Genomic DNA, 14,105 nt, shown 5'->3' on the forward strand with positions numbered 1-14,105 from the left:
TCCGAAGAATAGAAGGAACCATGCGAAGAGGAAGACCAGCAACCCTAAGGCTTGATACAATTAAGATAAAGGTGAAGAAGATTCTGGTGACCTCTCTAAGCTTACAGAAGATCGATCTTCCTAAACTTCGTTCCTCCATCGAGTCGCCATGGCTCGAGATCGAGCTGAAAGCTGTTAATAATGATAATCTGACAATTGCTGAGCTGCAGCCCCCAGCCTGGGGTTTCTCTCACATACTCCTGCTATTTCCCCTGTGATGACGCAGTGTTAATCCTGTCTATGGCCGTCATCAGTGTATACTCCTTGCTGCAGGTGCCTGTCTTTCCTGAGCAGATGATTGACAGTCGTCAAGTCTCTCGCACATCTGTCCTCCTTGATTGCTCATATATCCTCCATCTCTGCGGCACAGACAGAGAGTGTACTCAGGATGATTTGGGAGTTTGCACATCTCCCCCGGTCGGGTCCTCGTCTCCTAATGTAATTACAGTCTCTAAACAGGTTTTGATTTTGCAATATGCCTTAATTAGAAGTAGATTAGGAATTAATTCGACAAATAAAAACAGCTTGTTCTGAGCCCCGGAGCGACGTCTGAAGGGGAGAAATCAGATGCATCTCCTTGTCTGACAATCTCCTTATCAGGATCTGCGCACAGAGACGTCATTGTAAAGCACATAACGGCCCCGCTCCGGGGTGATGGGGAGGCTGCGCCATCGTCAGGGCTCCATCTCCGCACAGCCGCCTTATGCTGGAAGTGTTCAAGGGTTTTATGTTAATTGTCGGGATGAAACTTCATAATATGGATTTATCCCTGCTGGAGACAAAGGGATATGGTAATCTGCCGGCAAAACGTATGGGGTGAGCATACAGATGTAGCAGAGCTGAGCTTGTCATATGCCACCCATAGTACATAGGATGGGCGCTCACTAGGGCTCTGGTACATGGCAGTGCTCATATAATAAGTGACAAATAAGTTGCACATTTTACCACAATCCTCATTACTGCAAAATTCTGTGATTTTTTTTAACATTTTTCCACAATTTTTGTAGAAATTAGTTGGCTTAGGATGGAGTGAAAACCACGATCCAACAAATTCACTATTATTCAAACCAGGCCTTGAACTAAATTGTGGCAGAAATGTACGCCAGCTCTTAGTTGGCTTATTGCCGCATAGATGTTCAGGTTTGCACCCATTTATTATAATAAATTTGCCCCAATTTACACGAGTTCCCTCCCAGACTGCAGAGAAATCAAGTTCTTACATCACCCAAATAGAAGCAGAAACTGGCTCCTTCCTCCATCAGAGATGTCCCCATACGCTGTAACCTCGCATGGTATATACTGCAGATGGAAGCAGACATGGTGTATAGGAGGGGGCGGAGAGGTGCTGTCACCAGGAATTACTAATGGTGATGCCTTTCTGAGTGCCCATGTGACGGGCAGGCAACCCACGAGAGCTAAGATGTCAGACATCAACTCTTCACTGAAGAAACCTAAGTCAGGTGAAGTATGAAGTAGAGATGACAGAACCTTCTAAGGTTTCGTTTGGTTCAATTTGCCGAATGTTTAGGTGTTCGATTCAAAGCGAGGCACAAACAAACACATAGACAACACCTTAACGGGTGTCAAAAACCTTCCCAAATAGCTAAAACTAGAGGCAGACACCAGGAAAAGTGGCATCAATCAACCCACAGTAGAAATTTGCAAAAGGCACAGCAGCAGTCAGCCATGGACCATGCATGAGGTATCAGGGTCTGGCCCAGCATTTACAGCTTGGAATTGAAGTTTCAATGAGGACCTGGTGGTTAATGGAGCGGTGAAAGCCTTTTTAACTGGAAAACCTCACACCTTATGCAACACCTCTAATTTTCTTTCCCAGCCACACTCAGATGGCACAAACATCAGTTTTACAGAGCACTGATAGAGGATTGATAGAAAAATGTAAGGTAAGTAAATCAGGTAGTTGACTGAAAGTAAGTGCAGGTCTGCTGGTCTGGGAGCCTTACTTACACAGGCAACCCACCAGATGGAGACCCAACTTGGAGTCTCCACATTTCAGAAAATTGTTGTCACACACCACTAAACTGGCATCAATTTCCACAGAGTAGAAACAGTATAATAGGCCTCTGACACACCTTCCACCACAGGCAACCGACCAGATGGAGACCCAACTTGGAGTCTCCACATTTCAAAAAATTGTAACATCAGCAGCAGTAACAACAGCAGTCATAGAAGACACCACAAAGATGGCACAGACTGCAATAACGCAACATCAATGCATCACACTAAAAACAACACCATCACTTATTCTGCTCAGTCTAAGGCTGTCTAAGGCTGGGGTGCAAAAGTCATTGGAGATCCATGACTTGTTCATTTGATGAAAGTTAGGCATTCTACACTTTCAGGAGACAGCCGGCTGCACTTATCCATCAGGACACCACCAGCAGCGCTGAAGACATGTTCTGAGACAACACTGGCTGCAGGACACGATAAAACCTCCAAGGCGTGTGAGGCGAGCTCAGGCCACTATTCAATTTTTGAAGACTAAAATGCAAAAGGTTCCAAACCCTCCGTGATGGTATTGGTATTGAACTCCAGATAGTCCTGCACCATCCTCTCCAGACATGTAAGACTTGTACTCTGTTCTGCTGGTGTATGGCTGGTTTAAAAAGTGTGTGAAACAACTCACAGAAATTGCTTATGCCACTTACAATGCTGCTGCTGCTAATGATTTTGCAATGACACCTTGACGTTCTGGGGGTTGGACATCTAGAACTGGGATAAACTATGTGCTTCACTGCTGTCTTGGGGAAATCCACTCTTACGATTGTCTACAAGAGTATTTCGATACTCCAGCACGTGTCCATCCCTATCCAGGGGAGGAAGAATCAGGCAAAATTTACTCTTGTAACGTGGATCTACTACAGTGGCAAACTAGTACCCAGCACTATTTCTAACACTAAGAATATAGGCATCATGTTGAAGACAATGCAGCAAATAGGCGCTCATGTCTCGACCACTTCCATGACGTTCAAGTCCATGGTGTGTTGGTGGCGGGGTAACACTCAAGGTTGCTTTCTATATCCCCTCCCGCCAACTGTGAACAACAGAGAGGGGATCTTTAGTCTCTTCATCTCCTGACTGTTGCGTGTTCATCATCTCTTCATTCTCGTCCTCCTCCATTTGTTTGTCAGCTCCTGCACCTTTACTGACAGTTTGTCTGGTACCATGAGCCCCCTTCAATCGCTGTAATCCACCTTCCCATGGCACCTGTCTGTGCGACGAAAGTCCGGAACTTTAAGATATTGTTATCCCTTCACATGTTTCCACCTCTTCCTCTGGGACCACCACCTCCTCCTGCAGACTATTCAAAGTCTGCTCCAGCATCTGGATGACTGGAATAGTGATGCTGATGACGATCAGCGCTAACCCTCTTAGTAGCCATTTCAAAACTGTGCAGAAGTCCTTCATCTGTGCCCACTCCCCAAGTGTGATTTGCACCATGTTCGTACTGCATTGGCCCAGGCTATACAAAAGGACAAACTGCACCAGGCCTCATCCTTGCTGCCACAGTCACTGCAACATGTGCAGAGTGGAATTCCACGATGTTGGAACATCGCAAATCAAATGGTTAACCAGTAGGCTGAAATATTTCTGTAGTGATGCAAGTCAATGACCTGCAGGGTGCGATCGTTGGAAGTGAGCACACAGCGACTGTGCTTTCTGCAGCAGCGCATCCAAGCCGTGATAGTGGTGGAAAAATTGCTGTACCACCAGGTTGAGGATGTGAGCCATGCAAGGCACATGTGTGAGGTTGCCCCAGTGCAGGGCTGCCACCAGGTTTGCACTGTTATCGCACATGGCCTTCCCTGGATGCAGGTTCAGCGGAGATAGCCATTTCTTTAACTCGACCTGGAGAGCTGTCTACAACTGTTCAGCTGTATGTCTGCAATCTCCAAGGCATATCAATTTGAACACTGCCTGATTGTGGTGAGCTCTGGCTGTGCAGTATGGAGACGGTGGGGATTATCTCTGCACTTTTAGAAGGTGTGTCTGATTAAGGAGAAGGTTGAGGATGCAGGTGGAGGCCCTAGAGGAGATAGAGGAGGAGGCAGAATCAGTGGAGGAACTGTTAGATACAGAGGTTTGTCCTGCAAGCCTTGGGGATTCAAAGACTTGTGGAGCAGCACCTGTCCTCACAGCCACCAGAGTCACCCAGTGCCCAGTCAGCGAGATGTAAGTCCCCTGCCCATGTTTGCCTGTCCAGGTATCAGTGGTGAAATGTACCCTGGATGACAACATCTTTCTCAGAAAAGTAATGACGACTGGGCAATTGGTAGTGGGGGACTGCGACGGCCATCAGTTTTCGGAAACCATCTGTATCCACCTGGCGAAAGGCAGCACAGATTGGAGGTGGTGGAGTTCAAGCTCTTAGCTTTGCCACATGTAGGAGGAAACATTCTTTTATGTAACCATAACTGCGGTACTGAGGGCTTGCTGCTATGGTGAGAGAGGGCAGAGTAGGGTGAACAGGACAAATTGCTGGACCGTGAGAGAGGTGCAGGCGAAGATGGTACGGTGGATTGAGATAGGTGTTTTGTGCTAGGTGACACAAAAACAGCAGGCTCTTAATCACACCGAATGTAGGGAGTAAACAAGTAGACTTTCTGCAGCTAGAGACCTGGGTTAGAACACTTGGCATGATGACAGAGGAGGAAGAATCAGAAGATGTGGTTAAGATGTGGCTGGTGGTTGGAAAGGTCCGCCAGTCAGCATTTTAACGCAATGAGATTCCCAGACTAAGGTATGTTGATTGCGTATGTGCCGGTTCATGCATGTAATTGCTAAATTATTGCAATTTTTGCCTCTAATTATTTTTATTTTTGCTAATTTGGCAGATAATATGTGTTGGGTCATCCTTTGTGGTCTCAAAAAAGGCCCAGGCATCACTTTGTGTCTGTGTGGGAAGCCGCAACTTAACCTCTTCATCTGACTCCTCCTCCACCTCTTCTGCTAAGCTACTCAGCTGCATACCTCTGGGTTCACAGCAAGTGGGATCTACAACCTCATTGTCATACTCTCTGCTCTCAGACTCCTCACTCTGAGGTCACCCTCCTCCTCTTACTGCCCTAACACCACAGTATAGTCTGCCTGCGCCTCTGGTATCTGAGTCTCATCAGCATCACCTCCACCCTTGATGGTTAACATCTGGTGATGAGGATCTGGACTCTGCTTCGACCCTACTTCGTCCGGCTCCGGATCCAACATGAAAATATTTTGGGCATCGGTGCAGATGCTTTTCCTCCTCAGGATTCTGTGATTTCTCGAGGTAGACAACTGATGACCGTGGAATACAATGTGTGAACAGCTCTTCATAATTACCCATCTGAGGTTCCCTACAATCCTTTGGGCATTTGGAAATTTGTGACGTGGGAGAAACAAGAGTGATTGGGGTGCCACCTCTTAAGATTGTACTGCGTGTGGTGTTACAGTGGAGGAAGAGAAGAGGCCACTTGATGCTCTTGCCACCCTATAGAGCACATGTTCTTTCTGAGCCTCATCTGCAAGGTGTACCGCTATGCAGCCAAACAAAGGGAGTCGAGTAGGCTGTCCAGTAACAGATGCTGATAGTTGTCTTTGGATAGGACGAGATGGTATTTGTTCAGTTGAGCTTTCATTCACATTAACACCTAACACACGTAAACGTTGGACACCAAACCTATTCCTCCTTCCTCCACAACCTCGCTTTTTCCCACTCATGTTGTATGTACCCTGCCCCTCTTGTACCCTGTTGTTTCACAACCGTAGGCCCACAGCTGTCAGTCACCTGTCACTAAATGAACAATCACTATTTATTTTCTTAGATCGTGTGTCTGAGCAACACTGTTATACCTAACGATGTTTAAGTGGAAATCTGGCCTTCTGATTTTCCACTGAAACACAGTTCTTGCACAATCTAGTTAGATGCTGCAAGATTGATTTCACACAGGTCAGGATCTTATCTAGCTAACTGATAAGTTAACTTTCAGAACCAGCTCTAGTGCAGGAGCAACCTGAGAAAACGGCACCAGCAAAGCAAACGTCTGCTTTTTATATGGCCGGGGACATGTGACTTCAGCAGCCAATCCCAGAAGACCTTGTGTATGTGCTTTGCCACACCCCGATGCACCTGCACCTCATTTGCATATAACTTCAAAGCTGGGTTTTTCAGCAATGGCAATGAGCAGAGGAACCAGTTTTCCCAGCATGTTAGCAAATAGCGTTAATTACAAATGTGCACTTAACTGTGATGTATTTATCCCAACAAAAAGAAAACTGAAATTAAATACGTAGAAAAATCCCACATTTTCCAAAACATATTTAAGAATGAGCAACTCTTATTTTTTTGCATTTATGAACCTTTTTGTAACTTACTTTTTTTCTAGTCTTATAACACAATAAAAATATTTTTTTAATTAAAAACAAAAAAAATATTTAAAGATAAAAAATTTTTGCACTGATCTGTAACTACAGAGTCCGCATCTACTTCTCCCACTTATAAAAACACCTTCTTCTCACTGATTGGAGACGACTCGAAATAACCCGTCCTGGAGGCTCGGAGGCGACTTGTGTGATTTAGCGCCTCTTCTCTGACTCTTAGTGAAATTATCTGGTAATCACTTTGCATTTCTGAGTTCTTTCCATCACATCTTTTCCCTTTTGAAGCTTGGTCTTGGCCCAGCCGACTTCATGATATAAGTGACCTTGCCGCTGACCTCCTGGTCCATGCAGATGGATGATATCCACTTGTCAGAAAGCCATAATATCCTCACAATCAGCGCAGGTGAGACGCAATTACAAAGACGAGGAGCCAGAAGAGACGTTCAATGAGGGAATGACGGGATAATTACCCGAAACTTCCTGCTTGTTACTGTTATTCTATTTTTAGAGGGGAAGATAGATTTAGGAATAATAATGGAGAATAATCTAACTATATGTTCTTAACTGGCGAGAAGTGAAGCCTGAATAGATTCGCTTTCAGAGCTGGAGACATCTGGGAGGATGACGCCTGCCGACGTTGCGCGCCTCCTGCTACATGAACGCCTTCTATATAATCATTTCAGAAGTGAAGTAGATCAGCGTGTGTCATGCCCAACATTCAGTTACAGAACAAGACCATGATCCGATGCCGAATGCAGGATCACACAGCACGCAAATATACCCGCCATACCATGCTCTACTAGAAGCGCTATACAGTGTGCTGACCCAGTAACAATCCAAACATTTGCCTACATGACAATACTTTAGAATGGGAAAAATATTCTGGCTGCTGTAAAATGTTGAGAAAAAGCGTAATTCCGCCATTGTTTTTGGGGTTTAGTCTTGGCAGCGTTCACTGGCCGGTATTAGTGACTCAAGAAGATGATTTTCTAGAAGAGGACGATTGCAGCATGACAGAAAATGACAGGGTAACAAGCACCTGTGTGAAAAGGACTTAAAAACAATAAAAAGCACAATATCACAAATATAGCAGGCGTGAGAACGGGACCAAGATTGCTCTAATAACAGAAGAGGACAATATAAGGACGGGTTTACATCACTTCAGTGCTCTCCATTGTGCTGTAAATTGCTGAAATAAAAGTATTTTAAGCACTGACGGAGCCGTTCATTGTACTGAAGCTGACAGAATCACTGTGGAAACTGTCGCCAGAAACCTGACATAGTGCTCTGTGGAGACCATGGTATTAATGGGAACCAAGCCTTGCAAACACAGAGATTTTCAGTCAATAATACAATATACCTATAAAGATACGGTAATTGATAAAAATATACAGAGTGAAGATTTCCTGTAGCTACAGATACATAAGTGCAAAATATGAATCGTCATAACCGTTGTGAGGGCTGCAACATTTTCCTCCAGGACAGAACTGACATTTCTTCTCAAATTGTACCAAATTTAATCTCTGGATAAATAGGAAATGTGACAATTTTCCTGTATAAGACTCTCTTTTCAGACCACAGTGCCTAATACGTTGTAATGTGGAGCTGCTTTCAGGGAGCATGAACACCTGCCAATATTAATGGAAGAAGCAAAAGCAACAAAGAGTCCAGCAAGGTCAGTGAAGACACAACTGCGGCACTTCAGCACCAAGAAGACGTTCTCAAAATGTCAAAACAGGGAAGAAGGAAATAGATTCCAGCTGCAGAATGGGCACAACAGGTTCCAAGACTTAAATACAAAGAATACAATGTATCACAACCTCCAGTCATTCAGAAAGTTTCCAAAACAATTTACCAAACAATTTATGAAACTGGATACTGGGTCAGATGCAGCAGAGCTTAGTACAAATGCAGTGGGTAGAGAAGTGAATATGTATTACCATATATTGTGATTGTCAGGATGTTGGGTATATCTTAGTTTAGTATGTTAGGTGTAGTGTAGATCAGTGTGTCAGGTGTAGTGTAGATCGGTGTGTCAGGTGTAGTGTAGATCGGTGTGTCAGGTGTAGTGTAGATCAGTGTGTCAGGTGTAGTGAAGATTACTGTGTCAGGTGTAGTGTAGATCGGTGTGTCAGGTGTAGTGTAGATCGGTGTGTCAGGTGTAGTGAAGATTACTGTGTCAGGTGTAGTGTAGATCGGTGTGACAGGTGTAGTGTAGATCAGTGTGTCAGGTGTAGTGTAGATCGGTGTGTCAGGTGTAGTGTAGATCAGTGTGTCAGGTGTAGTGTAGATCAGTGTGTCAGGCGTAGTGTAGATTGGTGTGACAGGTGTAGTGTAGATCGGTGTGACAGGTGTAGTGTAGATCGGTGTGACATGTGTAGTGTAGATCGGTGTGTCAGGTGTAGTGTAGATCAGTGTGTCAGGTGTAGTGTAGATCGGTGTGTCAGGTGTAGTGTAGATCGGTGTGTCAGGTGTAGTGTAGATCGGTGTGTCAGGTGTAGTGTAGATCGGTGTGTCAGGTGTAGTGTAGATCGGTGTGTCAGGTGTAGTGTAGATCGGTGGGTCAGGTGTAGTGTAGATCGGTGTGTCAGGTGTAGTGTAGATCGGTGTGTCAGGTGTAGTGTAGATCGGTGTGTCAGGTGTAGTGTAGATCGGTGTGTCAGGTGTAGTGTAGATCGGTGTGTCAGGTGTAGTGTAGATCGGTGTGTCAGGTGTAGTGTAGATCGGTGTGTCAGGTGTAGTGTAGATCGGTGTGTCAGGTGTAGTGTAGATCGGTATGTCAGGTGTAGTGTAGATCGGTGTGTCAGATGTAGTGTAGATCGGTGTGTCAGGTGTAGTGTAGATCGGTGTGACAGGTGTAGTGTAGATCGGTGTGTCAGGTGTAGTGTAGATCGGTGTGTCAGGTGTAGTGTAGATCGGTGTGTCAGGTGTAGTGTAGATCGGTATGTCAGGTGTAGTGTAGATCGGTGTGTCAGATGTAGTGTAGATCGGTGTGTCAGGTGTAGTGTAGATCGGTGTGTCAGGTGTAGTGTAGATCGGTGTGACAGTTGTAGTGTAGATCGGTGTGTCAGGTGTAGTGTAGATCGGTGTGTCAGGTGTAGTGTAGATCGGTGTGTCAGGTGTAGTGTAGATCGGTGTGTCAGGTGTAGTGTAGATCTGTGTGTTCGGTGTAGTGTAGATCAGTGTGTTCGGTGTAGTGAAGATTACTGTGTCAGATGTAGTGTAGAGCGGTGTGTCAGGTGTAGTGTAGATCGGTGTGACAGTTGTAGTGTAGATCGGTGTGTCAGGTGCAGTGTAGATCGGTGTGACAGGTGTAGTGTAGATCAGTGTGTCAGGTGTAGTGTAGATCAGTGTGTCAGGTGTAGTTGGAGTGCAGCGCCCCAGAGTCCTGGTCGTTGCAGTACTGATGCTCCACCGCTAAGGGGGGCTATGGTATGTCTGATGGCACTGAAGGAGTTCACCCGACCAGGTATCACAGACACCAATACACTTCACAGTCTGGCCTCCAGGGGGAGCTAAGGGTGCTATGTATTAGGCCACTCCTCACAATCTGATAAAACTGGGGGTTAGATAGGAAGTTAGTCAGAAGCTGACTGGGTTGGAACCAGGCAACATCCTGTGGCAGAGGGTGTTGCAGGGGGAGATTCAGGGGGGTCCCTGTCAGGGGTGGGATCCTGACAGAGGCCTAGCGAACAGGAAACAACGTTACGGGACCGCGCCTGCACTTCATCGCGGCGGTACCCCAAGAAAGGACAAGAAGCGAGGTTTATTGTGCTGAGTGAGAAACGAGATCAACGCAACAAGGAGAAACACCAGTAGGAGTCGTGCTGTAATGCAGCACCCCAGAGTCCTGGTTGTTGCAGTACTGTGGCTCCGCCACTATGGGGAGCTATGGTACGTCTGATTGCACTAAGGAGTTTCTCTGACCAGGTAACACCTCACTACACTTCACACTCCGGCCACCAGGGGGGGTGGTCCTATCTAGTAGGCCACTCCTCACACTTGGTAAAACTGGGGGTTGGACAGGAAGACAGGGAGAAGTAGCTGGGAAGAGCTAGTGAGAGGACCTGTTAGGGATGGGATCCTGGCAGACTCCTCAGAACAGAACTAACCAGTGCACAACGGGAATACAGTAAAGAAGTATTGGGACCAGAAGGAGTCGTGCTGTTAGACCGAGGCAACATCCTTCTGAGGCGCAAACAGTCGGTGGCCGGAACGCCGAGCAAGTAAGAGACTTTAAGTACACTGCAAACCACGGCCGGACAGCTAATTACAGGTTGGCTGTCTCACTTAACACCTAAGCAGACAACGTAGGCAGTTGTGGGAGAGGGGCGACTCTAGGGTCCCAGAAGAACTCCAGGCCTACCCCGTCATACGGGTGCGTCCTACCATATCATCTGGGGGACGTAGAGAACGAACATCAGAGACAGACAGAAACAGTTGTGAGGACTATCCCGGGAGCTCAGCAGGGAAGAACTACAACATCCAGCGCTAGAAGGTAGACACTGATTCCCACCTGTAAAGAGAACTCCTGATGTGCCTTTGGACCGGCCGGTCTCTGACAACCCAGTTAACAGCGCTCTGGACTGAGGTCTCCAAAACCTACAGTAAAGAGGTAAAGAGACTGCAACCTGGTGTCTTCGTTATTTACCGCGACTTGCACCCCACAACTGCACCATCATCATCACTTATTCTACCGGACGTCCCCCACTGACAGACAGGGCCACGGACCGGGTCTAGCCATCGTGACAACCCCAGGACTGAGACCCAGAGGCCCGGCTCCGGGTACCCCTAGGCCCTGTGGCGGTGTGGGGGCGCTCCAGTAAGACGAGGCAACATCCTACTGAGGTGTGTAGCCGGTGGCCGAAAACGCCGAGGAAGTATTGAGCTCCAGGCCTTACTTCAAACCTACGGCAGGACAGTCAGTTATAGGCGGGCTGTCTCACTCAAATCACCTAAGAAGACATAGGGGGCAACAGTTGGAGAGGGGCGACACTAGGGTCCCAGAAGAGCTCCGAGCCTACCCGTCATACGGGTGCGTCCTAGCCATATCATCTGGGGGGACGAAGAAGAACATCAAAATCGAGTTGTGAGGGAACTTCAGAAACAGACACAACAGTTGTGGGGACTATCCCGTAAGCACAGCAGGGGAGGATCACAACACACAAGCGCTAGAAGGTAGGCACAGATTTCCACCTGCAAAGGGAACTCTGGAGGTGCCATCGGACCGGCCGGACTCACGCAGCCCGGCTAACCGTATTCCGGACTGAGGATCCTGAAGCCTTCAGTAAAGAGGTAAAGAGACTGCAACCTGGTGTCCTCGTTATTTACTGCGACCGGCACCGCACCACAACCTCATCACATTGTCAACTTTCACTGGACGCCCCCAGCAGGGTCACGGACCGGGCCCAGCCACCGTGACAACCCCAGAACCGAGACACAGAGGCCCGGTACCGGGTGCCCCTCGGCCCTGCGGCAGTGGGGGCGCTCCAGGAGCGGCCCCCAGACGCAGGACGACGGGGGAACTCGGATCCGGGTCTCTCGGTTCTGAGGATGTCACGGTGGCCTGACCCGGTCCGTGGTCCTGCTAAGGGGCGCCCAATAAAAGGTGTAGGTGGTAGTGTAGGTCGCAGTAAATAAAGAGGACACAGGGTTGCAGTCTCTTTACCTCTTTACTGAAGGCTTCGGCATCCGCAATCCAGAGCACTGTTAACAGGGCTGGCTGAGACCGGCCGGTCTGAAGGCACATCCAGAGTTCCCTTTGCAGGTGGAAATAAGTGCCTACCTACTAGCGCCTGGGTATTGTAGTACTTCCCTGCTGAGCACCACGGGATAGTCCTCACAACTGTTGTGTATGTTTCTGATGTTCTTTCTCTCCATCTCCCAGGTGATATGGATAGGACGCACCCGTATGACGGGGTAGGCCTGGAGTTATTTTATAGGGACCCTAGAGACACCCCTCTCCCACAATTGCCTCCGTTGTCTTCATTAGGTGCTTAAGGTGAGGCAGCCAACCAAAAATTATCTGCCCTGCCGTTGGTTTGAAGTAATGCGTGGAGCCCAATACTTCCTCGGCGTTCCGGCCACCGGCTACACGCCTCAGTAGGATGTTGCCGATTTCGGGGCACGACTCCTACTGGTTCTATCGCCTTTGTGCTGTGATCTTGTTTCTCACTTCTCCACAATATCCTTCGCTCCGTGTCCTTTCTTAAGATGCTGCCGCAATGAAGTGCAGGCGCGGCTCCGTAACGATCTGTCCTTTTCGCTAGGCCTCTGCCAGGATCCCACCCCTGACAGGGACCCCCTGGATCTTCCCAAGCAACGCTCTTCTCTCACTAGATGTTACCTGGGCAAAACCCAGTCAGCTTCTCTCTAACTTCCTATCCAACCCCCAGTTTTACCAAAGTGTGAGGAGTGGCCTAATACATAGAACCCTTTGCTCCCCCTGGTGGCCGGAGTGTGAAGTGCAATGTGTGACTGTGATACCTGGTCAGGTGAACTCCTTTAGTGCCATCAGACGTACCATCACTCCCCTTAGTGGCGGAGCGTCAGTACTGCAACGACCAGGACTCTGGGGAGCTGCATAGTGTAGATCAGTGTGTCAGGTGTAGTGTAGATCGGTGTGTCAGGTGTAGTGTAGATCAGTGTGTCAGGTGTAGCGTAGATTACACGGCAAAATAAGCTCTTCTATAACTGTGTCAGTAGTGTAGATCAGTGTGATCGGAGTAGTGTAGATCGGTGTGTCAGGTGTAGTGTAGATCAGTGTGTCAGGTGTAGTGTAGATCGGTGTGTCAGGTGTAGTGTAGATTACTGTGTTGGGTGTAGTGTAGATTGGTGTGTCAGGTGTAGTGTAGATCAGTGTGATCGGAGTAGTGTAGATCGGTGTGTCAGGTGTAGTGTAGATCAGTGTGTCAGGTGTAGTGTAGATCAGTGTGTCAGGTATAGTGTAGATCAGTGTGTCAGGTGTAGTGTAGATCGGTGTGTCAGGTGTAGTGTAGATCGATGTGACAGGTGTAGTGTAGATCCGTGTGTCAGGTGTAGTGTAGATCGGTGTGACAGGTGTAGTGTAGATTGGTGTGTCAGGAGTAGTGTAGATCGATGTGACAGGTGTAGTGTAGATCCGTGTGTCAGGTGTAGTGTAGATCGGTGTGACAGGTGTAGTGTAGATTGGTGTGTCAGGAGTAGTGTAGATCGGTATGTCAGGTGTAGTGTAGATCGGTGTGTCAGGTGTAGTGTAGATCAGTGTGTCAGGTGTAGGGTAGATCAGTGTGTCAGGTGTAGTGTAGATCGGTATGTCAGGTGTAGTGTAGATCCAGTGTGTCAGGTGTAGCGTAGATTACTGTGTTGGGTGTAGTGTAGATCGGTGTGTCAGGTGTAGTGTAGATCTGTGTGTCAGGTGTAATGTAAATGAATGTGTCGGTTGACTCCCCCTGACGAAGGCACGCCGCCGAAACGCGCGTAGGGGTCGTAGGGGTCCTACCATATCATCTGGGGGACGTAGAGAACGAACATCAGAGACAGACAGAAACAGTTGTGAGGACTATCCCGGGAGCTCAGCAGGGAAGAACTACAACATCCAGCGCTAGAAGGTAGACACTGATTCCCACCTGTAAAGAGAACTCCTGATGTGCCTTTGGACCGGCCGGTCTCTGACAACCCAGTTAACAGCGCTCTGGACTGAGGTCTCC

The 14,105-nt window shown here is 47.7% G+C and overlaps 1 protein-coding gene across 1 annotated transcript in view; it reads right to left on the reverse strand.

Annotated features, from left to right (window-relative positions):
* Positions 1-14,105, reverse strand: part of TNMD (tenomodulin) — a 127,458-nt gene that overhangs the window by 44,717 nt on the left and 68,636 nt on the right. The gene's annotated exons all lie outside the window — the stretch shown is intronic.

The sequence above is a fragment of the Ranitomeya variabilis genome, chromosome 2 (genome assembly GCF_051348905.1).
Source record: "Ranitomeya variabilis isolate aRanVar5 chromosome 2, aRanVar5.hap1, whole genome shotgun sequence".
Lineage (NCBI taxonomy): Eukaryota > Metazoa > Chordata > Amphibia > Anura > Dendrobatidae > Ranitomeya > Ranitomeya variabilis.